This window comes from Haliotis cracherodii, unplaced genomic scaffold, assembly GCF_022045235.1.
Source record: "Haliotis cracherodii isolate W230 unplaced genomic scaffold, xgHalCrac1.p SCAF_4, whole genome shotgun sequence".
Taxonomy (NCBI): Eukaryota; Metazoa; Mollusca; class Gastropoda; order Lepetellida; family Haliotidae; genus Haliotis; species Haliotis cracherodii.
Window position 1 is genome coordinate 43010246 of NW_027266297.1, and position 22500 is coordinate 43032745.

The window sequence follows — 22500 nt, forward strand, 5'->3', positions numbered from 1 at the left end:
ACATCGTTTCATTTGCATGTTTGTACCATTCATCACATTTCTACGTACCAGTCTCCCAAAATGATACCAGGACTCGCACATGTCTGCTATTTACCCAAATGAAGGCAATATGCAAATAAGGTAAATGGCTTTAGGCCATGTTTGAAGGGAGAAAAAAAAAGTGTGTCAGAAGTGGGATTTGAACCCACGCCCACATTCGTGGATCAGAAAACCCGTATCTCCACTATAGGAGAAGGTCTGATGCAATACCTTGAGTCTGGCGCCTTAGACCGCTCGGCCATCCTGACAACGATGTTGAAAGTGATAACTCTACGCTTTTGTACAGACAAACCATGGACAAACATGTTGCCGTTTTTCAGACATATTGATTCTACCTACAACCCTGCATGCATTGGGGATAGTTTCACAGCTACTAATTTCATTCAATCTGTGTTCTTGTCAATTTCACGCTTTTCCCTTTCAACGTAAGGGATGTGATGGATTGACTCTTCATGCAACTCTCGATTGTCACGAGGTTTGGGCTTGCCATATGGTCTTCACACGTTTCAAAGAAATAACAGTGTTGCACGTTCAGGTTGTCTTCACATGCATGGTGGAGCATGATTTTAAGGATTAGGCTCTCTGTTAAAAGATACCATACTCGCCGTTGGACATTTCAACTTGTCCGCCTGGAGATTGGTGTAAGGAGACATATTTGTATGTGAGGTTGAAATGAACCTTCAATAATATTAAGCAGGTTGCTGCCCATAACACACTGTCGCCCAGGAGGAAGTAGGTGAGCAGTCAAGCGGGGAAAGTCCTATTGATTAGGAGAAAATCAGCCTAGCTATTAAAACCAACTCCGATGTCAGCACCCGTGATAGCTCAGTTGGTAGAGCGGAGGACTGTAGTGGCAATGCTGTAATTGGCAATCCTTAGGTCGCTGGTTCAAATCGCGGGACAACTTTTTGTATCAATCACCAATTTATGAAGAACGAACATCGTTTCATTTGCATGTTTGTACCATTAATCACATTTCTACGTACCAGTCTCCCAAAATGATACCAGGACTCGCACATGTCTGCTATTTACCCAAATGAAGGCAATATGCAAATAAGGTAAATGGCTTTAGGCCATGTTTGAAAGGAGAAAAAAAAAGTGTGTCAGAAGTGGGATTTGAACCCACGCCCACATTCGTGGACCAGAACACCCGTATCTCCACTATGGGAGAAGGTCTGATGCAATACCTTGAGTCTGGCGCCTTAGACCGCTCGGCCATCCTGACAACGATGTTGAAAGTGATAACTCTACGCTTTTGTACAGACAAACCATGGACAAACATGTTGCCGTTTTTCAGACATATTGATTCTACCTACAACCCTGCATGCATTGGGGATAGTTTCACGGCTACTAATTTCATTCAATCTGTGTTCTTGTCAATTTCACGCTTTTCCCTTTCAACGTAAGGGATGTGATGGATTGACTCTTCATGCAACTCTCGATTGTCACGAGGTTTGGGCTTGCCATATGGTCTTCACACGTTTCAAAGAAATAACAGTGTTGCACGTTCAGGTTGTCTTCACATGCATGGTGGAGCATGATTTTAAGGATTAGGCTCTCTGTTAAAAGATACCATACTCGCCGTTGGACATTTCAACTTGTCCGCCTGGAGATTGGTGTAAGGAGACATATTTGTATGTGAGGTTGAAATGAACCTTCAATAATATTAAGCAGGTTGCTGCCCATAACACACTGTCGCCCAGGAGGAAGTAGGTGAGCAGTCAAGCGGGGAAAGTCCTATTGATTAGGAGAAAATCAGCCTAGCTATTAAAACCAACTCCGATGTCAGCACCCGTGATAGCTCAGTTGGTAGAGCGGAGGACTGTAGTGGCAATGCTGTAATTGGCAATCCTTAGGTCGCTGGTTCAAATCCGGCTCGCGGGACAACTTTTTGTATCAATCACCAATTTATGAAGAACGAACATCGTTTCATTTGCATGTTTGTACCATTAATCACATTTCTACGTACCAGTCTCCCAAAATGATACCAGGACTCGCACATGTCTGCTATTTACCCAAATGAAGGCAATATGCAAATAAGGTAAATGGCTTTAGGCCATGTTTGAAGGGAGAAAAAAAGTGTGTCAGAAGTGGGATTTGAACCCACGCCCACATTCGTGGACCAGAACACCCGTATCTCCACTATGGGAGAAGGTCTGATGCAATACCTTGAGTCTGGCGCCTTAGACCGCTCGGCCATCCTGACAACGATGCTGAAAGTGATAACTCTACGCTTTTGTACAGACAAACCATGGACAAACATGTTGCCGTTTTTCAGACATATTGATTCTACCTACAACCCTGCATGCATTGGGGATAGTTTCACAGCTACTGATTTCATTCAATCTGTGTTCTTGTCAATTTCACGCTTTTCCCTTTCAACGTAAGGGATGTGATGGATTGACTCTTCATGCAACTCTCGATTGTCACGAGGTTTGGGCTTGCCATATGGTCTTCACACGTTTCAAAGAAATAACAGTGTTGCACGTTCAGGTTGTCTTCACATGCATGGTGGAGCATGATTTTAAGGATTAGGCTCTCTGTTAAAAGATACCATACTCGCCGTTGGACATTTCAACTTGTCCGCCTGGAGATTGGTGTAAGGAGACATATTTGTATGTGAGTTGAAATGAACCTTCAATAATATTAAGCAGGTTGCTGCCCATAACACACTGTCGCCCAGGAGGAAGTAGGTGAGCAGTCAAGCGGGGAAAGTCCTATTGATTAGGAGAAAATCAGCCTAGCTATTAAAACCAACTCCGATGTCAGCACCCGTGATAGCTCAGTTGGTAGAGCGGAGGACTGTAGTGGCAATGCTGTAATTGGCAATCCTTAGGTCGCTGGTTCAAATCCGGCTCGCGGGACAACTTTTTGTATCAATCACCAATTTATGAAGAACGAACATCGTTTCATTTGCATGTTTGTACCATTAATCACATTTCTACTTACCAGTCTCCCAAAATTATACCAGGACTCGCACATGTCTGCTATTTACCCAAATGAAGGCAATATGCAAATAAGGTAAATGGCTTTAGGCCATGTTTGAAGGGAGAAAAAAAAAGTGTGTCAGAAGTGGGATTTGAACCCACGCCCACATTCGTGGACCAGAACACCCGTATCTCCACTATGGGAGAAGGTCTGATGCAATACCTTGAGTCTGGCGCCTTAGACCGCTCGGCCATCCTGACAACGATGTTGAAAGTGATAACTCTACGCTTTTGTACAGACAAACCATGGACAAACATGTTGCCGTTTTTCAGACATATTGATTCTACCTACAACCCTGCATGCATTGGGGATAGTTTCACGGCTACTAATTTCATTCAATCTGTGTTCTTGTCAATTTCACGCTTTTCCCTTTCAACGTAAGGGATGTGATGGATTGACTCTTCATGCAACTCTCGATTGTCACGAGGTTTGGGCTTGCCATATGGTCTTCACACGTTTCAAAGAAATAACAGTGTTGCACGTTCAGGTTGTCTTCACATGCATGGTGGAGCATGATTTTAAGGATTAGGCTCTCTGTTAAAAGATACCATACTCGCCGTTGGACATTTCAACTTGTCCGCCTGGAGATTGGTGTAAGGAGACATATTTGTATGTGAGGTTGAAATGAACCTTCAATAATATTAAGCAGGTTGCTGCCCATAACACACTGTCGCCCAGGAGGAAGTAGGTGAGCAGTCAAGCGGGGAAAGTCCTATTGATTAGGAGAAAATCAGCCTAGCTATTAAAACCAACTCCGATGTCAGCACCCGTGATAGCTCAGTTGGTAGAGCGGAGGACTGTAGTGGCAATGCTGTAATTGGCAATCCTTAGGTCGCTGGTTCAAATCCGGCTCGCGGGACAACTTTTTGTATCAATCACCAATTTATGAAGAACGAACATCGTTTCATTTGCATGTTTGTACCATTAATCACAAATTTTACGTACCAGTCTCCCAAAATGATACCAGGACTCGCACATGTCTGCTATTTACCCAAATGAAGGCAATATGCAAATAAGGTAAATGGCTTTAGGCCATGTTTAAAAGGAGAAAAAAAGTGTGTCAGAAGTGGGATTTGAACCCACGCCCACATTCGTGGACCAGAACACCCGTATCTCCACTATGGGAGAAGGTCTGATGCAATACCTTGAGTCTGGCGCCTTAGACCGCTCGGCCATCCTGACAACGATGTTGAAAGTGATAACTCTACGCTTTTGTACAGACAAACCATGGACATACATGTGGCCGTTTTTCAGACATATTGATTCTACCTACAACCCTGCATGCATTGGGGATAGTTTCACGGCTACTAATTTCATTCAATCTGTGTTCTTGTCAATTTCACGCTTTTCCCTTTCAACGTAAGGGATGTGATGGAGGAGGAAGTAGGTGAGCAGTCAAGCGGGGAAAGTCCTATTGATTAGGAGAAAATCAGCCTAGCTATTAAAACCAACTCCGATGTCAGCACCCGTGATAGCTCAGTTGGTAGAGCGGAGGACTGTAGTGGCAATGCTGTAATTGGCAATCCTTAGGTCGCTGGTTCAAATCCGGCTCGCGGGACAACTTTTTGTATCAATCACCAATTTATGAAGAACGAACATCGTTTCATTTGCATGTTTGTACCATTAATCACATTTCTACGTACCAGTCTCCCAAAATGATACCAGGACTCGCACATGTCTGCTATTTACCCAAATGAAGGCAATATGCAAATAAGGTAAATGGCTTTAGGCCATGTTTGAAGGGAGAAAAAAAGTGTGTCAGAAGTGGGATTTGAACCCACGCCCACATTCGTGGACCAGAACACCCGTATCTCCACTATGGGAGAAGGTCTGATGCAATACCTTGAGTCTGGCGCCTTAGACCGCTCGGCCATCCTGACAACGATGTTGAAAGTGATAACTCTACGCTTTTGTACAGACAAACCATGGACAAACATGTTGCCGTTTTTCAGACATATTGATTCTACCTACAACCCTGCATGCATTGGAGATAGTTTCACAGCTACTATTTTCATTCAATCTGTGTTCTTGTCAATTTCACGCTTTTCCCTTTCAACGTAAGGGATGTGATGGATTGACTCTTCATGCAACTCTCGATTGTCACGAGGTTTGGGCTTGCCATATGGTCTTCACACGTTTCAAAGAAATAACAGTGTTGCACGTTCAGGTTGTCTTCACATGCATGGTGGAGCATGATTTTAAGGATTAGGCTCTCTGTTAAAAGATACCATACTCGCCGTTGGACATTTCAACTTGTCCGCCTGGAGATTGGTGTAAGGAGACATATTTGTATGTGAGGTTGAAATGAACCTTCAATAATATTAAGCAGGTTGCTGCCCATAACACACTGTCGCCCAGGAGGAAGTAGGTGAGCAGTCAAGCGGGGAAAGTCCTATTGATTAGGAGAAAATCAGCCTAGCTATTAAAACCAACTCCGATGATACCAGGACTCGCACATGTCTGCTATTTACCCAAATGAAGGCAATATGCAAATAAGGTAAATGGCTTTAGGCCATGTTTGAAAGGAGAGAAAAAAAGTGTGTCAGAAGTGGGATTTGAACCCACGCCCACATTCGTGGACCAGAACACCCGTATCTCCACTATGGGAGAAGGTCTGATGAAATACCTTGAGTCTGGCGCCTTAGACCGCTCGGCCATCCTGACAACGATGTTGAAAGTGATAACTCTACGCTTTTGTACAGACAAACCATGGACATACATGTGGCCGTTTTTCAGACATATTGATTCTACCTACAACCCTGCATGCATTGGGGATAGTTTCACAGCTACTAATTTCATTCAATCTGTGTTCTTGTCAATTTCACGCTTTTCCCTTTCAACGTAAGGGATGTGATGGAGGAGGAAGTAGGTGAGCAGTCAAGCGGGGAAAGTCCTATTGATTAGGTGAAAATCAGCCTAGCTATTAAAACCAACTCCGATGTCAGCACCCGTGATAGCTCAGTTGGTAGAGCGGAGGACTGTAGTGGCAATGCTGTAATTGGCAATCCTTAGGTCGCTGGTTCAAATCCGGCTCGCGGGACAACTTTTTGTATCAATCACCAATTTATGAAGAACGAACATCGTTTCATTTGCATGTTTGTACCATTAATCACATTTCTACGTACCAGTCTCCAAAAATGATACCAGGACTCGCACATGTCTGCTATTTACCCAAATGAAGGCAATATGCAAATAAGGTAAATGGCTTTAAGCCATGTTTGAAGGGAGAAAAAAAAGTGTGTCAGAAGTGGGATTCTACCTACAACCCTGCATGCATTGGGGATAGTTTCACAGGTACTAATTTCATTCAATCTGTGTTCTTGTCAGTTTCACGCTTTTCCCTTTCAACGTAAGGGATGTGATGGATTGACTCTTCATGCAACTCTCGATTGTCACGAGGTTTGGGCTTGCCATATGGTCTTCACACGTTTCAAAGAAATAACAGTGTTGCACGTTCAGGTTGTCTTCACATGCATGGTGGAGCATGATTTTAAGGATTAGGCTCTCTGTTAAAAGATACCATACTCGCCGTTGGACATTTCAACTTGTCCGCCTGGAGATTGGTGTAAGGAGACATATTTGTATGTGAGGTTGAAATGAACCTTCAATAATATTAAGCAGGTTGCTGCCCATAACACACTGTCGCCCAGGAGGAAGTAGGTGAGCAGTCAAGCGGGGAAAGTCCTATTGATTAGGAGAAAATCAGCCTAGCTATTAAAACCAACTCCGATGTCAGCACCCGTGATAGCTCAGTTGGTAGAGCGGAGGACTGTAGTGGCAATGCTGTAATTGGCAATCCTTAGGTCGCTGGTTCAAATCCGGCTCGCGGGACAACTTTTTGTATCAATCACCAATTTATGAAGAACGAACATCGTTTCATTTGCATGTTTGTACCATTAATCACATTTCTACGTACCAGTCTCCCAAAATGATACCAGGACTCGCACATGTCTGCTATTTACCCAAATGAAGGCAATATGCAAATAAGGTAAATGGCTTTAGGCCATGTTTGAAAGGAGAAAAAAAAAGTGTGTCAGAAGTGGGATTTGAACCCACGCCCACATTCGTGGACCAGAACACCCGTATCTCCACTATGGGAGAAGGTCTGATGCAATACCTTGAGTCTGGCGCCTTAGACCGCTCGGCCATCCTGACAACGATGTTGAAAGTGATAACTCTACGCTTTTGTACAGACAAACCATGGACAAACATGTTGCCGTTTTTCAGACATATTGATTCTACCTACAACCCTGCATGCATTGGGGATAGTTTCACGGCTACTAATTTCATTCAATCTGTGTTCTTGTCAATTTCACGCTTTTCCCTTTCAACGTAAGGGATGTGATGGATTGACTCTTCATGCAACTCTCGATTGTCACGAGGTTTGGGCTTGCCATATGGTCTTCACACGTTTCAAAGAAATAACAGTGTTGCACGTTCAGGTTGTCTTCACATGCATGGTGGAGCATGATTTTAAGGATTAGGCTCTCTGTTAAAAGATACCATACTCGCCGTTGGACATTTCAACTTGTCCGCCTGGAGATTGGTGTAAGGAGACATATTTGTATGTGAGGTTGAAATGAACCTTCAATAATATTAAGCAGGTTGCTGCCCATAACACACTGTCGCCCAGGAGGAAGTAGGTGAGCAGTCAAGCGGGGAAAGTCCTATTGATTAGGAGAAAATCAGCCTAGCTATTAAAACCAACTCCGATGTCAGCACCCGTGATAGCTCAGTTGGTAGAGCGGAGGACTGTAGTGGCAATGCTGTAATTGGCAATCCTTAGGTCGCTGGTTCAAATCCGGCTCGCGGGACAACTTTTTGTATCAATCACCAATTTATGAAGAACGAACATCGTTTCATTTGCATGTTTGTACCATTAATCACATTTCTACGTACCAGTCTCCAACAATTATACCAGGACTCGCACATGTCTGCTATTTACCCAAATGAAGGCAATATGCCAATAAGGTAAATGGCTTTAGGCCATGTTTAAAAGGAGAAAAAAAGTGTGTCAGAAGTGGGATTTGAACCCACGCCCACATTCGTGGACCAGAACACCCGTATCTCCACTATGGGAGAAGGTCTGATGCAATACCTTGAGTCTGGCGCCTTAGACCGCTCGGCCATCCTGACAACGATGTTGAAAGTGATAACTCTACGCTTTTGTACAGACAAACCATGGACATACATGTGGCCGTTTTTCAGACATATTGATTCTACCTACAACCCTGCATGCATTGGGGATAGTTTCACAGCTACTAATTTCATTCAATCTGTGTTCTTGTCAATTTCACGCTTTTCCCTTTCAACGTAAGGGATGTGATGGATTGACTCTTCATGCAACTCTCGATTGTCACGAGGTTTGGGCTTGCCATATGGTCTTCACACGTTTCAAAGAAATAACAGTGTTGCACGTTCAGGTTGTCTTCACATGCATGGTGGAGCATGATTTTAAGGATTAGGCTCTCTGTTAAAAGATACCATACTCGCCGTTGGACATTTCAACTTGTCCGCCTGGAGATTGGTGTAAGGAGACATATTTGTATGTGAGGTTGAAATGAACCTTCAATAATATTAAGCAGGTTGCTGCCCATAACACACTGTCGCCCAGGAGGAAGTAGGTGAGCAGTCAAGCGGGGAAAGTCCTATTGATTAGGAGAAAATCAGCCTAGCTATTAAAACCAACTCCGATGTCAGCACCCGTGATAGCTCAGTTGGTAGAGCGGAGGACTGTAGTGGCAATGCTGTAATTGGCAATCCTTAGGTCGCTGGTTCAAATCCGGCTCGCGGGACAACTTTTTGTATCAATCACCAATTTATGAAGAACGAACATCGTTTCATTTGCATGTTTGTACCATTAATCACATTTCTACTTACCAGTCTCCCAAAATTATACCAGGACTCGCACATGTCTGCTATTTACCCAAATGAAGGCAATATGCAAATAAGGTAAATGGCTTTAGGCCATGTTTGAAAGGAGAAAAAAAAAGTGTGTCAGAAGTGGGATTTGAACCCACGCCCACATTCGTGGACCAGAACACCCGTATCTCCACTATAGGAGAAGGTCTGATGCAATACCTTGAGTCTGGCGCCTTAGACCGCTCGGCCATCCTGACAACGATGTTGAAAGTGATAACTCTACGCTTTTGTACAGACAAACCATGGACAAACATGTTGCCGTTTTTCAGACATATTGATTCTACCTACAACCCTGCATGCATTGGGGATAGTTTCACAGCTACTAATTTCATTCAATCTGTGTTCTTGTCAATTTCACGCTTTTCCCTTTCAACGTAAGGGATGTGATGGATTGACTCTTCATGCAACTCTCGATTGTCACGAGGTTTGGGCTTGCCATATGGTCTTCACACGTTTCAAAGAAATAACAGTGTTGCACGTTCAGGTTGTCTTCACATGCATGGTGGAGCATGATTTTAAGGATTAGGCTCTCTGTTAAAAGATACCATACTCGCCGTTGGACATTTCAACTTGTCCGCCTGGAGATTGGTGTAAGGAGACATATTTGTATGTGAGGTTGAAATGAACCTTCAATAATATTAAGCAGGTTGCTGCCCATAACACACTGTCGCCCAGGAGGAAGTAGGTGAGCAGTCAAGCGGGGAAAGTCCTATTGATTAGGAGAAAATCAGCCTAGCTATTAAAACCAACTCCGATGTCAGCACCCGTGATAGCTCAGTTGGTAGAGCGGAGGACTGTATAAACCGTTCATGAACATTGTATTGTCAATATATCGCATTGCTGTATTTAAAAGAAGAGTTATTATGAGTCAGGAAACAATCTCATTTCACATGAAAGCTTTTTTCAAATCTTTGATTAAGCGGCATTTCAGCTTTTTGTTGTTTCACTATTCCAAAATGAATCAATTACATATCTTTATTCAAAGATATATAATGACCAATACATTTATCACATTAGATGGAAATGAGATTGTTCTCAAACCTCCTCTAGAATAGAAACATGTAACGTATAAAAAAAGTGTTCAATCTGCATTCATCTTTTTGTATCTGTAAAGACGTGTTTAGATAATCAAATGTAAAAGACTATTTCTCATATTTTCTTTCTGTAGAATCGGAATGTTATCCACTGCCACCCTACATCTGTGATAACCATTTTATTTTTGTGGTGGCAGTGTCAGCACTGTCTGCGTTTGTATTATATTCCTGTGAATAAATTTTATCAAGAAAAAAAAAAAAAAAGAGCGGAGGACTGTAGTGGCAATGCTGTAATTGGCAATCCTTAGGTCGCTGGTTCAAATCCGGCTCGCGGGACAACTTTTTGTATCAATCACCAATTTATGAAGAACGAACATCGTTTCATTTGCATGTTTGTACCATTCATCACATTTCTACGTACCAGTCTCCCAAAATGATACCAGGACTCGCACATGTCTGCTATTTACCCAAATGAAGGCAATATGCAAATAAGGTAAATGGCTTTAGGCCATGTTTGAAGGGAGAAAAAAAAAGTGTGTCAGAAGTGGGATTTGAACCCACGCCCACATTCGTGGATCAGAAAACCCGTATCTCCACTATAGGAGAAGGTCTGATGCAATACCTTGAGTCTGGCGCCTTAGACCGCTCGGCCATCCTGACAACGATGTTGAAAGTGATAACTCTACGCTTTTGTACAGACAAACCATGGACAAACATGTTGCCGTTTTTCAGACATATTGATTCTACCTACAACCCTGCATGCATTGGGGATAGTTTCACAGCTACTAATTTCATTCAATCTGTGTTCTTGTCAATTTCACGCTTTTCCCTTTCAACGTAAGGGATGTGATGGATTGACTCTTCATGCAACTCTCGATTGTCACGAGGTTTGGGCTTGCCATATGGTCTTCACACGTTTCAAAGAAATAACAGTGTTGCACGTTCAGGTTGTCTTCACATGCATGGTGGAGCATGATTTTAAGGATTAGGCTCTCTGTTAAAAGATACCATACTCGCCGTTGGACATTTCAACTTGTCCGCCTGGAGATTGGTGTAAGGAGACATATTTGTATGTGAGGTTGAAATGAACCTTCAATAATATTAAGCAGGTTGCTGCCCATAACACACTGTCGCCCAGGAGGAAGTAGGTGAGCAGTCAAGCGGGGAAAGTCCTATTGATTAGGAGAAAATCAGCCTAGCTATTAAAACCAACTCCGATGTCAGCACCCGTGATAGCTCAGTTGGTAGAGCGGAGGACTGTAGTGGCAATGCTGTAATTGGCAATCCTTAGGTCGCTGGTTCAAATCGCGGGACAACTTTTTGTATCAATCACCAATTTATGAAGAACGAACATCGTTTCATTTGCATGTTTGTACCATTAATCACATTTCTACGTACCAGTCTCCCAAAATGATACCAGGACTCGCACATGTCTGCTATTTACCCAAATGAAGGCAATATGCAAATAAGGTAAATGGCTTTAGGCCATGTTTGAAAGGAGAAAAAAAAAGTGTGTCAGAAGTGGGATTTGAACCCACGCCCACATTCGTGGACCAGAACACCCGTATCTCCACTATGGGAGAAGGTCTGATGCAATACCTTGAGTCTGGCGCCTTAGACCGCTCGGCCATCCTGACAACGATGTTGAAAGTGATAACTCTACGCTTTTGTACAGACAAACCATGGACAAACATGTTGCCGTTTTTCAGACATATTGATTCTACCTACAACCCTGCATGCATTGGGGATAGTTTCACGGCTACTAATTTCATTCAATCTGTGTTCTTGTCAATTTCACGCTTTTCCCTTTCAACGTAAGGGATGTGATGGATTGACTCTTCATGCAACTCTCGATTGTCACGAGGTTTGGGCTTGCCATATGGTCTTCACACGTTTCAAAGAAATAACAGTGTTGCACGTTCAGGTTGTCTTCACATGCATGGTGGAGCATGATTTTAAGGATTAGGCTCTCTGTTAAAAGATACCATACTCGCCGTTGGACATTTCAACTTGTCCGCCTGGAGATTGGTGTAAGGAGACATATTTGTATGTGAGGTTGAAATGAACCTTCAATAATATTAAGCAGGTTGCTGCCCATAACACACTGTCGCCCAGGAGGAAGTAGGTGAGCAGTCAAGCGGGGAAAGTCCTATTGATTAGGAGAAAATCAGCCTAGCTATTAAAACCAACTCCGATGTCAGCACCCGTGATAGCTCAGTTGGTAGAGCGGAGGACTGTAGTGGCAATGCTGTAATTGGCAATCCTTAGGTCGCTGGTTCAAATCCGGCTCGCGGGACAACTTTTTGTATCAATCACCAATTTATGAAGAACGAACATCGTTTCATTTGCATGTTTGTACCATTAATCACATTTCTACGTACCAGTCTCCCAAAATGATACCAGGACTCGCACATGTCTGCTATTTACCCAAATGAAGGCAATATGCAAATAAGGTAAATGGCTTTAGGCCATGTTTGAAGGGAGAAAAAAAGTGTGTCAGAAGTGGGATTTGAACCCACGCCCACATTCGTGGACCAGAACACCCGTATCTCCACTATGGGAGAAGGTCTGATGCAATACCTTGAGTCTGGCGCCTTAGACCGCTCGGCCATCCTGACAACGATGCTGAAAGTGATAACTCTACGCTTTTGTACAGACAAACCATGGACAAACATGTTGCCGTTTTTCAGACATATTGATTCTACCTACAACCCTGCATGCATTGGGGATAGTTTCACAGCTACTGATTTCATTCAATCTGTGTTCTTGTCAATTTCACGCTTTTCCCTTTCAACGTAAGGGATGTGATGGATTGACTCTTCATGCAACTCTCGATTGTCACGAGGTTTGGGCTTGCCATATGGTCTTCACACGTTTCAAAGAAATAACAGTGTTGCACGTTCAGGTTGTCTTCACATGCATGGTGGAGCATGATTTTAAGGATTAGGCTCTCTGTTAAAAGATACCATACTCGCCGTTGGACATTTCAACTTGTCCGCCTGGAGATTGGTGTAAGGAGACATATTTGTATGTGAGTTGAAATGAACCTTCAATAATATTAAGCAGGTTGCTGCCCATAACACACTGTCGCCCAGGAGGAAGTAGGTGAGCAGTCAAGCGGGGAAAGTCCTATTGATTAGGAGAAAATCAGCCTAGCTATTAAAACCAACTCCGATGTCAGCACCCGTGATAGCTCAGTTGGTAGAGCGGAGGACTGTAGTGGCAATGCTGTAATTGGCAATCCTTAGGTCGCTGGTTCAAATCCGGCTCGCGGGACAACTTTTTGTATCAATCACCAATTTATGAAGAACGAACATCGTTTCATTTGCATGTTTGTACCATTAATCACATTTCTACTTACCAGTCTCCCAAAATTATACCAGGACTCGCACATGTCTGCTATTTACCCAAATGAAGGCAATATGCAAATAAGGTAAATGGCTTTAGGCCATGTTTGAAGGGAGAAAAAAAAGTGTGTCAGAAGTGGGATTTGAACCCACGCCCACATTCGTGGACCAGAACACCCGTATCTCCACTATGGGAGAAGGTCTGATGCAATACCTTGAGTCTGGCGCCTTAGACCGCTCGGCCATCCTGACAACGATGTTGAAAGTGATAACTCTACGCTTTTGTACAGACAAACCATGGACAAACATGTTGCCGTTTTTCAGACATATTGATTCTACCTACAACCCTGCATGCATTGGGGATAGTTTCACGGCTACTAATTTCATTCAATCTGTGTTCTTGTCAATTTCACGCTTTTCCCTTTCAACGTAAGGGATGTGATGGATTGACTCTTCATGCAACTCTCGATTGTCACGAGGTTTGGGCTTGCCATATGGTCTTCACACGTTTCAAAGAAATAACAGTGTTGCACGTTCAGGTTGTCTTCACATGCATGGTGGAGCATGATTTTAAGGATTAGGCTCTCTGTTAAAAGATACCATACTCGCCGTTGGACATTTCAACTTGTCCGCCTGGAGATTGGTGTAAGGAGACATATTTGTATGTGAGGTTGAAATGAACCTTCAATAATATTAAGCAGGTTGCTGCCCATAACACACTGTCGCCCAGGAGGAAGTAGGTGAGCAGTCAAGCGGGGAAAGTCCTATTGATTAGGAGAAAATCAGCCTAGCTATTAAAACCAACTCCGATGTCAGCACCCGTGATAGCTCAGTTGGTAGAGCGGAGGACTGTAGTGGCAATGCTGTAATTGGCAATCCTTAGGTCGCTGGTTCAAATCCGGCTCGCGGGACAACTTTTTGTATCAATCACCAATTTATGAAGAACGAACATCGTTTCATTTGCATGTTTGTACCATTAATCACAAATTTTACGTACCAGTCTCCCAAAATGATACCAGGACTCGCACATGTCTGCTATTTACCCAAATGAAGGCAATATGCAAATAAGGTAAATGGCTTTAGGCCATGTTTGAAGGGAGAAAAAATGTGTGTCAGAAGTGGGATTTGAACCCACGCCCACATTCGTGGACCAGAACACCCGTATCTCCACTATGGGAGAAGGTCTGATGCAATACCTTGAGTCTGGCGCCTTAGACCGCTCGGCCATCCTGACAACGATGTTGAAAGTGATAACTCTACGCTTTTGTACAGACAAACCATGGACATACATGTGGCCGTTTTTCAGACATATTGATTCTACCTACAACCCTGCATGCATTGGGGATAGTTTCACAGCTACTAATTTCATTCAATCTGTGTTCTTGTCAATTTCACGCTTTTCCCTTTCAACGTAAGGGATGTGATGGATTGACTCTTCATGCAACTCTCGATTGTCACGAGCTTTGGGCTTGCCATATGGTCTTCACACGTTTCAAAGAAATAACAGTGTTGCACGTTCAGGTTGTCTTCACATGCATGGTGGAGCATGATTTTAAGGATTAGGCTCTCTGTTAAAAGATACCATACTCGCCGTTGGACATTTCAACTTGTCCGCCTGGAGATTGGTGTAAGGAGACATATTTGTATGTGAGGTTGAAATGAACCTTCAATAATATTAAGCAGGTTGCTGCCCATAACACACTGTCGCCCAGGAGGAAGTAGGTGAGCAGTCAAGCGGGGAAAGTCCTATTGATTAGGAGAAAATCAGCCTAGCTATTAAAACCAACTCCGATGTCAGCACCCGTGATAGCTCAGTTGGTAGAGCGGAGGACTGTAGTGGCAATGCTGTAATTGGCAATCCTTAGGTCGCTGGTTCAAATCCGGCTCGCGGGACAACTTTTTGTATCAATCACCAATTTATGAAGAACGAACATCGTTTCATTTGCATGTTTGTACCATTAATCACATTTCTACGTACCAGTCTCCCAAAATGATACCAGGACTCGCACATGTCTGCTATTTACCCAAATGAAGGCAATATGCAAATAAGGTAAATGGCTTTAGGCCATGTTTAAAAGGAGAAAAAAAGTGTGTCAGAAGTGGGATTTGAACCCACGCCCACATTCGTGGACCAGAACACCCGTATCTCCACTATGGGAGAAGGTCTGATGCAATACCTTGAGTCTGGCGCCTTAGACCGCTCGGCCATCCTGACAACGATGTTGAAAGTGATAACTCTACGCTTTTGTACAGACAAACCATGGACATACATGTGGCCGTTTTTCAGACATATTGATTCTACCTACAACCCTGCATGCATTGGGGATAGTTTCACGGCTACTAATTTCATTCAATCTGTGTTCTTGTCAATTTCACGCTTTTCCCTTTCAACGTAAGGGATGTGATGGAGGAGGAAGTAGGTGAGCAGTCAAGCGGGGAAAGTCCTATTGATTAGGAGAAAATCAGCCTAGCTATTAAAACCAACTCCGATGTCAGCACCCGTGATAGCTCAGTTGGTAGAGCGGAGGACTGTAGTGGCAATGCTGTAATTGGCAATCCTTAGGTCGCTGGTTCAAATCCGGCTCGCGGGACAACTTTTTGTATCAATCACCAATTTATGAAGAACGAACATCGTTTCATTTGCATGTTTGTACCATTAATCACATTTCTACGTACCAGTCTCCCAAAATGATACCAGGACTCGCACATGTCTGCTATTTACCCAAATGAAGGCAATATGCAAATAAGGTAAATGGCTTTAGGCCATGTTTGAAGGGAGAAAAAAAGTGTGTCAGAAGTGGGATTTGAACCCACGCCCACATTCGTGGACCAGAACACCCGTATCTCCACTATGGGAGAAGGTCTGATGCAATACCTTGAGTCTGGCGCCTTAGACCGCTCGGCCATCCTGACAACGATGTTGAAAGTGATAACTCTACGCTTTTGTACAGACAAACCATGGACAAACATGTTGCCGTTTTTCAGACATATTGATTCTACCTACAACCCTGCATGCATTGGAGATAGTTTCACAGCTACTATTTTCATTCAATCTGTGTTCTTGTCAATTTCACGCTTTTCCCTTTCAACGTAAGGGATGTGATGGATTGACTCTTCATGCAACTCTCGATTGTCACGAGGTTTGGGCTTGCCATATGGTCTTCACACGTTTCAAAGAAATAACAGTGTTGCACGTTCAGGTTGTCTTCACATGCATGGTGGAGCATGATTTTAAGGATTAGGCTCTCTGTTAAAAGATACCATACTCGCCGTTGGACATTTCAACTTGTCCGCCTGGAGATTGGTGTAAGGAGACATATTTGTATGTGAGGTTGAAATGAACCTTCAATAATATTAAGCAGGTTGCTTCCCATAACACACTGTCGCCCAGGAGGAAGTAGGTGAGCAGTCAAGCGGGGAAAGTCCTATTGATTAGGAGAAAATCAGCCTAGCTATTAAAACCAACTCCGATGATACCAGGACTCGCACATGTCTGCTATTTACCCAAATGAAGGCAATATGCAAATAAGGTAAATGGCTTTAGGCCATGTTTGAAAGGAGAGAAAAAAAGTGTGTCAGAAGTGGGATTTGAACCCACGCCCACATTCGTGGACCAGAACACCCGTATCTCCACTATGGGAGAAGGTCTGATGAAATACCTTGAGTCTGGCGCCTTAGACCGCTCGGCCATCCTGACAACGATGTTGAAAGTGATAACTCTACGCTTTTGTACAGACAAACCATGGACATACATGTGGCCGTTTTTCAGACATATTGATTCTACCTACAACCCTGCATGCATTGGGGATAGTTTCACAGCTACTAATTTCATTCAATCTGTGTTCTTGTCAATTTCACGCTTTTCCCTTTCAACGTAAGGGATGTGATGGAGGAGGAAGTAGGTGAGCAGTCAAGCGTGGAAAGTCCTATTGATTAGGTGAAAATCAGCCTAGCTATTAAAACCAACTCCGATGTCAGCACCCGTGATAGCTCAGTTGGTAGAGCGGAGGACTGTAGTGGCAATGCTGTAATTGGCAATCCTTAGGTCGCTGGTTCAAATCCGGCTCGCGGGACAACTTTTTGTATCAATCACCAATTTATGAAGAACGAACATCGTTTCATTTGCATGTTTGTACCATTAATCACATTTCTACGTACCAGTCTCCAAAAATGATACCAGGACTCGCACATGTCTGCTATTTACCCAAATGAAGGCAATATGCAAATAAGGTAAATGGCTTTAAGCCATGTTTGAAGGGAGAAAAAAAAGTGTGTCAGAAGTGGGATTCTACCTACAACCCTGCATGCATTGGGGATAGTTTCACAGGTACTAATTTCATTCAATCTGTGTTCTTGTCAGTTTCACGCTTTTCCCTTTCAACGTAAGGGATGTGATGGATTGACTCTTCATGCAACTCTCGATTGTCACGAGGTTTGGGCTTGCCATATGGTCTTCACACGTTTCAAAGAAATAACAGTGTTGCACGTTCAGGTTGTCTTCACATGCATGGTGGAGCATGATTTTAAGGATTAGGCTCTCTGTTAAAAGATACCATACTCGCCGTTGGACATTTCAACTTGTCCGCCTGGAGATTGGTGTAAGGAGACATATTTGTATGTGAGGTTGAAATGAACCTTCAATAATATTAAGCAGGTTGCTGCCCATAACACACTGTCGCCCAGGAGGAAGTAGGTGAGCAGTCAAGCGGGGAAAGTCCTATTGATTAGGAGAAAATCAGCCTAGCTATTAAAACCAACTCCGATGTCAGCACCCGTGATAGCTCAGTTGGTAGAGCGGAGGACTGTAGTGGCAATGCTGTAATTGGCAATCCTTAGGTCGCTGGTTCAAATCCGGCTCGCGGGACAACTTTTTGTATCAATCACCAATTTATGAAGAACGAACATCGTTTCATTTGCATGTTTGTACCATTAATCACATTTCTACGTACCAGTCTCCCAAAATGATACCAGGACTCGCACATGTCTGCTATTTACCCAAATGAAGGCAATATGCAAATAAGGTAAATGGCTTTAGGCCATGTTTGAAGGGAGAAAAAAAAAGTGTGTCAGAAGTGGGATTTGAACCCACGCCCACATTCGTGGACCAGAACACCCGTATCTCCACTATGGGAGAAGGTCTGATGCAATACCTTGAGTCTGGCGCCTTAGACCGCTCGGCCATCCTGACAACGATGTTGAAAGTGATAACTCTACGCTTTTGTACAGACAAACCATGGACAAACATGTTGCCGTTTTTCAGACATATTGATTCTACCTACAACCCTGCATGCATTGGGGATAGTTTCACGGCTACTAATTTCATTCAATCTGTGTTCTTGTCAATTTCACGCTTTTCCCTTTCAACGTAAGGGATGTGATGGATTGACTCTTCATGCAACTCTCGATTGTCACGAGGTTTGGGCTTGCCATATGGTCTTCACACGTTTCAAAGAAATAACAGTGTTGCACGTTCAGGTTGTCTTCACATGCATGGTGGAGCATGATTTTAAGGATTAGGCTCTCTGTTAAAAGATACCATACTCGCCGTTGGACATTTCAACTTGTCCGCCTGGAGATTGGTGTAAGGAGACATATTTGTATGTGAGGTTGAAATGAACCTTCAATAATATTAAGCAGGTTGCTGCCCATAACACACTGTCGCCCAGGAGGAAGTAGGTGAGCAGTCAAGCGGGGAAAGTCCTATTGATTAGGAGAAAATCAGCCTAGCTATTAAAACCAACTCCGATGTCAGCACCCGTGATAGCTCAGTTGGTAGAGCGGAGGACTGTAGTGGCAATGCTGTAATTGGCAATCCTTAGGTCGCTGGTTCAAATCCGGCTCGCGGGACAACTTTTTGTATCAATCACCAATTTATGAAGAACGAACATCGTTTCATTTGCATGTTTGTACCATTAATCACATTTCTACGTACCAGTCTCCAACAATTATACCAGGACTCGCACATGTCTGCTATTTACCCAAATGAAGGCAATATGCAAATAAGGTAAATGGCTTTAAGCCATGTTTGAAGGGAGAAAAAAAAGTGTGTCAGAAGTGGGATTCTACCTACAACCCTGCATGCATTGGGGATAGTTTCACAGCTACTAATTTCATTCAATCTGCGTTCTTGTCAATTTCACGCTTTTCCCTTTCAACGTAAGGGATGTGATGGATTGACTCTTCATGCAACTCTCGATTGTCACGAGGTTTGGGCTTGCCATATGGTCTTCACACGTTTCAAAGAAATAACAGTGTTGCACGTTCAGGTTGTCTTCACATGCATGGTGGAGCATGATTTTAAGGATTAGGCTCTCTGTTAAAAGATACCATACTCGCCGTTGGACATTTCAACTTGTCCGCCTGGAGATTGGTGTAAGGAGACATATTTGTATGTGAGGTTGAAATGAACCTTCAATAATATTAAGCAGGTTGCTGCCCAGAACACACTGTCGCCCAGGAGGAAGTAGGTGAGCAGTCAAGCGGGGAAAGTCCTATTGATTAGGAGAAAATCAGCCTAGCTATTAAAACCAACTCCGATGTCAGCACCCGTGATAGCTCAGTTGGTAGAGCGGAGGACTGTAGTGGCAATGCTGTAATTGGCAATCCTTAGGTCGCTGGTTCAAATCCGGCTCGCGGGACAACTTTTTGTATCAATCACCAATTTATGAAGAACGAACATCGTTTCATTTGCATGTTTGTACCATTAATCACATTTCTACGTACCAGTCTCCCAAAATGATACCAGGACTCGCACATGTCTGCTATTTACCCAAATGAAGGCAATATGCAAATAAGGTAAATGGCTTTAGGCCATGTTTGAAGGGAGAAAAAAAGTGTGTCAGAAGTGGGATTTGAACCCACGCCCACATTCGTGGACCAGAACACCCGTATCTCCACTATGGGAGAAGGTCTGATGCAATACCTTGAGTCTGGCGCCTTAGACCGCTCGGCCATCCTGACAACGATGTTGAAAGTGATAACTCTACGCTTTTGTACAGACAAACCATGGACAAACATGTTGCCGTTTTTCAGACATATTGATTCTACCTACAACCCTGCATGCATTGGGGATAGTTTCACAGCTACTGATTTCATTCAATCTGTGTTCTTGTCAATTTCACGCTTTTCCCTTTCAACGTAAGGGATGTGATGGATTGACTCTTCATGCAAGTCTCGATTGTCACGAGGTTTGGGCTTGCCATATGGTCTTCACACGTTTCAAAGAAATAACAGTGTTGCACGTTCAGGTTGTCTTCACATGCATGGTGGAGCATGATTTTAAGGATTAGGCTCTCTGTTAAAAGATACCATACTCGCCGTTGGACATTTCAACTTGTCCGCCTGGAGATTGGTGTAAGGAGACATATTTGTATGTGAGGTTGAAATGAACCTTCAATAATATTAAGCAGGTTGCTGCCCATAACACACTGTCGCCCAGGAGGAAGTAGGTGAGCAGTCAAGCGGGGAAAGTCCTATTGATTAGGAGAAAATCAGCCTAGCTATTAAAACCAACTCCGATGTCAGCACCCGTGATAGCTCAGTTGGTAGAGCGGAGGACTGTAGTGGCAATGCTGTAATTGGCAATCCTTAGGTCGCTGGTTCAAATCCGGCTCGCGGGACAACTTTTTGTATCAATCACCAATTTATGAAGAACGAACATCGTTTCATTTGCATGTTTGTACCATTAATCACATTTCTACGTACCAGTCTCCAACAATTATACCAGGACTCGCACATGTCTGCTATTTACCCAAATGAAGGCAATATGCCAATAAGGTAAATGGCTTTAGGCCATGTTTGAAAGGAGAGAAAAAAAGTGTGTCAGAAGTGGGATTTGAACCCACGCCCACATTCGTGGACCAGAACACCCGTATCTCCACTATGGGAGAAGGTCTGATGCAATACCTTGAGTCTGGCGCCTTAGACCGCTCGGCCATCCTGACAACGATGTTGAAAGTGATAACTCTACGCTTTTGTACAGACAAACCATGGACAAACATGTTGCCGTTTTTCAGACATATTGATTCTACCTACAACCCTGCATGCATTGGGGATAGTTTCACAGCTACTAATTTCATTCAATCTGTGTTCTTGTCAATTTCACGCTTTTCCCTTTCAACGTAAGGGATGTGATGGATTGACTCTTCATGCAACTCTCGATTGTCACGAGGTTTGGGCTTGCCATATGGTCTTCACACGTTTCAAAGAAATAACAGTGTTGCACGTTCAGGTTGTCTTCACATGCATGGTGGAGCATGATTTTAAGGATTAGGCTCCCTGTTAAAAGATACCATACTCGCCGTTGGACATTTCAACTTGTCCGCCTGGAGATTGGTGTAAGGAGACATATTTGTATGTGAGGTTGAAATGAACCTTCAATAATATTAAGCAGGTTGCTGCCCATAACACACTGTCGCCCAGGAGGAAGTAGGTGAGCAGTCAAGCGGGTAAAGTCCTATTGATTAGGAGAAAATCAGCCTAGCTATTAAAACCAACTCCGATGTCAGCACCCGTGATAGCTCAGTTGGTAGAGCGGAGGACTGTATAAACCGTTCATGAACATTGTATTGTCAATATATCGCATTGCTGTATTTAAAAGAAGAGTTATTATGAGTCAGGAAACAATCTCATTTCACATGAAAGCTTTTTTCAAATCTTTGATTAAGCGGCATTTCAGCTTTTTGTTGTTTCACTATTCCAAAATGAATCAATTACATATCTTTATTCAAAGATATATAATGACCAATACATTTATCACATTAGATGGAAATGAGATTGTTCTCAAACCTCCTCTAGAATAGAAACATGTAACGTATAAAAAAAGTGTTCAATCTGCATTCATCTTTTTGTATCTGTAAAGACGTGTTTAGATAATCAAATGTAAAAGACTATTTCTCATATTTTCTTTCTGTAGAATCGGAATGTTATCCACTGCCACCCTACATCTGTGATAACCATTTTATTTTTGTGGTGGCAGTGTCAGCACTGTCTGCGTTTGTATTATATTCCTGTGAATAAATTTTATCAAGAAAAAAAAAAAAAAAGAGCGGAGGACTGTAGTGGCAATGCTGTAATTGGCAATCCTTAGGTCGCTGGTTCAAATCCGGCTCGCGGGACAACTTTTTGTATCAATCACCAATTTATGAAGAACGAACATCGTTTCATTTGCA

General features: G+C 43.1%; 39 non-coding genes across 39 annotated transcripts; 18 read left to right on the forward strand and 21 right to left on the reverse strand.

Annotated features, from left to right (window-relative positions):
- Positions 1–163: 163 nt before the first annotated feature.
- Positions 164–287, reverse strand: Trnal-caa (transfer RNA leucine (anticodon CAA)). Its single transcript has 2 exons — positions 250–287; positions 164–209 (listed from the first exon to the last, which is right to left on the reverse strand). It is a non-coding gene; the product is annotated as a tRNA-Leu (tRNA).
- An 853-nt stretch (positions 288–1140) lies between these two features.
- On the reverse strand, positions 1141–1264 carry Trnal-caa (transfer RNA leucine (anticodon CAA)). The gene is made up of 2 exons: positions 1227–1264; positions 1141–1186 (listed from the first exon to the last, which is right to left on the reverse strand). It is a non-coding gene; the product is annotated as a tRNA-Leu (tRNA).
- Positions 1265–1830: 566 nt separating this feature from the next.
- On the forward strand, positions 1831–1923 carry Trnay-gua (transfer RNA tyrosine (anticodon GUA)). The gene is made up of 2 exons: positions 1831–1867; positions 1888–1923. It is a non-coding gene; the product is annotated as a tRNA-Tyr (tRNA).
- Positions 1924–2121: 198 nt separating this feature from the next.
- Trnal-caa (transfer RNA leucine (anticodon CAA)) lies at positions 2122–2245 on the reverse strand. The gene is made up of 2 exons: positions 2208–2245; positions 2122–2167 (listed from the first exon to the last, which is right to left on the reverse strand). It is a non-coding gene; the product is annotated as a tRNA-Leu (tRNA).
- A 565-nt stretch (positions 2246–2810) lies between these two features.
- On the forward strand, positions 2811–2903 carry Trnay-gua (transfer RNA tyrosine (anticodon GUA)). Its single transcript has 2 exons — positions 2811–2847; positions 2868–2903. It is a non-coding gene; the product is annotated as a tRNA-Tyr (tRNA).
- A 200-nt stretch (positions 2904–3103) lies between these two features.
- Positions 3104–3227, reverse strand: Trnal-caa (transfer RNA leucine (anticodon CAA)). Its single transcript has 2 exons — positions 3190–3227; positions 3104–3149 (listed from the first exon to the last, which is right to left on the reverse strand). It is a non-coding gene; the product is annotated as a tRNA-Leu (tRNA).
- Positions 3228–3793: 566 nt separating this feature from the next.
- Trnay-gua (transfer RNA tyrosine (anticodon GUA)) lies at positions 3794–3886 on the forward strand. Its single transcript has 2 exons — positions 3794–3830; positions 3851–3886. It is a non-coding gene; the product is annotated as a tRNA-Tyr (tRNA).
- Positions 3887–4085: 199 nt separating this feature from the next.
- On the reverse strand, positions 4086–4209 carry Trnal-caa (transfer RNA leucine (anticodon CAA)). The gene is made up of 2 exons: positions 4172–4209; positions 4086–4131 (listed from the first exon to the last, which is right to left on the reverse strand). It is a non-coding gene; the product is annotated as a tRNA-Leu (tRNA).
- Positions 4210–4492: 283 nt separating this feature from the next.
- Positions 4493–4585, forward strand: Trnay-gua (transfer RNA tyrosine (anticodon GUA)). Its single transcript has 2 exons — positions 4493–4529; positions 4550–4585. It is a non-coding gene; the product is annotated as a tRNA-Tyr (tRNA).
- Positions 4586–4783: 198 nt separating this feature from the next.
- On the reverse strand, positions 4784–4907 carry Trnal-caa (transfer RNA leucine (anticodon CAA)). Its single transcript has 2 exons — positions 4870–4907; positions 4784–4829 (listed from the first exon to the last, which is right to left on the reverse strand). It is a non-coding gene; the product is annotated as a tRNA-Leu (tRNA).
- A 660-nt stretch (positions 4908–5567) lies between these two features.
- Positions 5568–5691, reverse strand: Trnal-caa (transfer RNA leucine (anticodon CAA)). Its single transcript has 2 exons — positions 5654–5691; positions 5568–5613 (listed from the first exon to the last, which is right to left on the reverse strand). It is a non-coding gene; the product is annotated as a tRNA-Leu (tRNA).
- Positions 5692–5974: 283 nt separating this feature from the next.
- Trnay-gua (transfer RNA tyrosine (anticodon GUA)) lies at positions 5975–6067 on the forward strand. The gene is made up of 2 exons: positions 5975–6011; positions 6032–6067. It is a non-coding gene; the product is annotated as a tRNA-Tyr (tRNA).
- A 698-nt stretch (positions 6068–6765) lies between these two features.
- Positions 6766–6858, forward strand: Trnay-gua (transfer RNA tyrosine (anticodon GUA)). Its single transcript has 2 exons — positions 6766–6802; positions 6823–6858. It is a non-coding gene; the product is annotated as a tRNA-Tyr (tRNA).
- Positions 6859–7058: 200 nt separating this feature from the next.
- Positions 7059–7182, reverse strand: Trnal-caa (transfer RNA leucine (anticodon CAA)). The gene is made up of 2 exons: positions 7145–7182; positions 7059–7104 (listed from the first exon to the last, which is right to left on the reverse strand). It is a non-coding gene; the product is annotated as a tRNA-Leu (tRNA).
- A 566-nt stretch (positions 7183–7748) lies between these two features.
- Positions 7749–7841, forward strand: Trnay-gua (transfer RNA tyrosine (anticodon GUA)). The gene is made up of 2 exons: positions 7749–7785; positions 7806–7841. It is a non-coding gene; the product is annotated as a tRNA-Tyr (tRNA).
- A 198-nt stretch (positions 7842–8039) lies between these two features.
- On the reverse strand, positions 8040–8163 carry Trnal-caa (transfer RNA leucine (anticodon CAA)). Its single transcript has 2 exons — positions 8126–8163; positions 8040–8085 (listed from the first exon to the last, which is right to left on the reverse strand). It is a non-coding gene; the product is annotated as a tRNA-Leu (tRNA).
- Positions 8164–8729: 566 nt separating this feature from the next.
- Trnay-gua (transfer RNA tyrosine (anticodon GUA)) lies at positions 8730–8822 on the forward strand. Its single transcript has 2 exons — positions 8730–8766; positions 8787–8822. It is a non-coding gene; the product is annotated as a tRNA-Tyr (tRNA).
- Positions 8823–9022: 200 nt separating this feature from the next.
- Trnal-caa (transfer RNA leucine (anticodon CAA)) lies at positions 9023–9146 on the reverse strand. Its single transcript has 2 exons — positions 9109–9146; positions 9023–9068 (listed from the first exon to the last, which is right to left on the reverse strand). It is a non-coding gene; the product is annotated as a tRNA-Leu (tRNA).
- Positions 9147–10519: 1373 nt separating this feature from the next.
- On the reverse strand, positions 10520–10643 carry Trnal-caa (transfer RNA leucine (anticodon CAA)). The gene is made up of 2 exons: positions 10606–10643; positions 10520–10565 (listed from the first exon to the last, which is right to left on the reverse strand). It is a non-coding gene; the product is annotated as a tRNA-Leu (tRNA).
- An 853-nt stretch (positions 10644–11496) lies between these two features.
- Trnal-caa (transfer RNA leucine (anticodon CAA)) lies at positions 11497–11620 on the reverse strand. Its single transcript has 2 exons — positions 11583–11620; positions 11497–11542 (listed from the first exon to the last, which is right to left on the reverse strand). It is a non-coding gene; the product is annotated as a tRNA-Leu (tRNA).
- A 566-nt stretch (positions 11621–12186) lies between these two features.
- On the forward strand, positions 12187–12279 carry Trnay-gua (transfer RNA tyrosine (anticodon GUA)). Its single transcript has 2 exons — positions 12187–12223; positions 12244–12279. It is a non-coding gene; the product is annotated as a tRNA-Tyr (tRNA).
- Positions 12280–12477: 198 nt separating this feature from the next.
- Positions 12478–12601, reverse strand: Trnal-caa (transfer RNA leucine (anticodon CAA)). The gene is made up of 2 exons: positions 12564–12601; positions 12478–12523 (listed from the first exon to the last, which is right to left on the reverse strand). It is a non-coding gene; the product is annotated as a tRNA-Leu (tRNA).
- A 565-nt stretch (positions 12602–13166) lies between these two features.
- On the forward strand, positions 13167–13259 carry Trnay-gua (transfer RNA tyrosine (anticodon GUA)). Its single transcript has 2 exons — positions 13167–13203; positions 13224–13259. It is a non-coding gene; the product is annotated as a tRNA-Tyr (tRNA).
- A 199-nt stretch (positions 13260–13458) lies between these two features.
- Trnal-caa (transfer RNA leucine (anticodon CAA)) lies at positions 13459–13582 on the reverse strand. The gene is made up of 2 exons: positions 13545–13582; positions 13459–13504 (listed from the first exon to the last, which is right to left on the reverse strand). It is a non-coding gene; the product is annotated as a tRNA-Leu (tRNA).
- A 566-nt stretch (positions 13583–14148) lies between these two features.
- Positions 14149–14241, forward strand: Trnay-gua (transfer RNA tyrosine (anticodon GUA)). Its single transcript has 2 exons — positions 14149–14185; positions 14206–14241. It is a non-coding gene; the product is annotated as a tRNA-Tyr (tRNA).
- A 199-nt stretch (positions 14242–14440) lies between these two features.
- Positions 14441–14564, reverse strand: Trnal-caa (transfer RNA leucine (anticodon CAA)). Its single transcript has 2 exons — positions 14527–14564; positions 14441–14486 (listed from the first exon to the last, which is right to left on the reverse strand). It is a non-coding gene; the product is annotated as a tRNA-Leu (tRNA).
- Positions 14565–15130: 566 nt separating this feature from the next.
- Trnay-gua (transfer RNA tyrosine (anticodon GUA)) lies at positions 15131–15223 on the forward strand. The gene is made up of 2 exons: positions 15131–15167; positions 15188–15223. It is a non-coding gene; the product is annotated as a tRNA-Tyr (tRNA).
- Positions 15224–15421: 198 nt separating this feature from the next.
- Trnal-caa (transfer RNA leucine (anticodon CAA)) lies at positions 15422–15545 on the reverse strand. Its single transcript has 2 exons — positions 15508–15545; positions 15422–15467 (listed from the first exon to the last, which is right to left on the reverse strand). It is a non-coding gene; the product is annotated as a tRNA-Leu (tRNA).
- Positions 15546–15828: 283 nt separating this feature from the next.
- Trnay-gua (transfer RNA tyrosine (anticodon GUA)) lies at positions 15829–15921 on the forward strand. The gene is made up of 2 exons: positions 15829–15865; positions 15886–15921. It is a non-coding gene; the product is annotated as a tRNA-Tyr (tRNA).
- Positions 15922–16119: 198 nt separating this feature from the next.
- Trnal-caa (transfer RNA leucine (anticodon CAA)) lies at positions 16120–16243 on the reverse strand. The gene is made up of 2 exons: positions 16206–16243; positions 16120–16165 (listed from the first exon to the last, which is right to left on the reverse strand). It is a non-coding gene; the product is annotated as a tRNA-Leu (tRNA).
- Positions 16244–16903: 660 nt separating this feature from the next.
- On the reverse strand, positions 16904–17027 carry Trnal-caa (transfer RNA leucine (anticodon CAA)). Its single transcript has 2 exons — positions 16990–17027; positions 16904–16949 (listed from the first exon to the last, which is right to left on the reverse strand). It is a non-coding gene; the product is annotated as a tRNA-Leu (tRNA).
- A 283-nt stretch (positions 17028–17310) lies between these two features.
- Positions 17311–17403, forward strand: Trnay-gua (transfer RNA tyrosine (anticodon GUA)). Its single transcript has 2 exons — positions 17311–17347; positions 17368–17403. It is a non-coding gene; the product is annotated as a tRNA-Tyr (tRNA).
- A 698-nt stretch (positions 17404–18101) lies between these two features.
- On the forward strand, positions 18102–18194 carry Trnay-gua (transfer RNA tyrosine (anticodon GUA)). The gene is made up of 2 exons: positions 18102–18138; positions 18159–18194. It is a non-coding gene; the product is annotated as a tRNA-Tyr (tRNA).
- A 200-nt stretch (positions 18195–18394) lies between these two features.
- Trnal-caa (transfer RNA leucine (anticodon CAA)) lies at positions 18395–18518 on the reverse strand. The gene is made up of 2 exons: positions 18481–18518; positions 18395–18440 (listed from the first exon to the last, which is right to left on the reverse strand). It is a non-coding gene; the product is annotated as a tRNA-Leu (tRNA).
- Positions 18519–19084: 566 nt separating this feature from the next.
- Trnay-gua (transfer RNA tyrosine (anticodon GUA)) lies at positions 19085–19177 on the forward strand. Its single transcript has 2 exons — positions 19085–19121; positions 19142–19177. It is a non-coding gene; the product is annotated as a tRNA-Tyr (tRNA).
- Positions 19178–19875: 698 nt separating this feature from the next.
- On the forward strand, positions 19876–19968 carry Trnay-gua (transfer RNA tyrosine (anticodon GUA)). The gene is made up of 2 exons: positions 19876–19912; positions 19933–19968. It is a non-coding gene; the product is annotated as a tRNA-Tyr (tRNA).
- Positions 19969–20166: 198 nt separating this feature from the next.
- Positions 20167–20290, reverse strand: Trnal-caa (transfer RNA leucine (anticodon CAA)). Its single transcript has 2 exons — positions 20253–20290; positions 20167–20212 (listed from the first exon to the last, which is right to left on the reverse strand). It is a non-coding gene; the product is annotated as a tRNA-Leu (tRNA).
- A 566-nt stretch (positions 20291–20856) lies between these two features.
- Positions 20857–20949, forward strand: Trnay-gua (transfer RNA tyrosine (anticodon GUA)). The gene is made up of 2 exons: positions 20857–20893; positions 20914–20949. It is a non-coding gene; the product is annotated as a tRNA-Tyr (tRNA).
- A 200-nt stretch (positions 20950–21149) lies between these two features.
- Trnal-caa (transfer RNA leucine (anticodon CAA)) lies at positions 21150–21273 on the reverse strand. The gene is made up of 2 exons: positions 21236–21273; positions 21150–21195 (listed from the first exon to the last, which is right to left on the reverse strand). It is a non-coding gene; the product is annotated as a tRNA-Leu (tRNA).
- Between the last annotated feature and the right edge of the window lie 1227 nt (positions 21274–22500).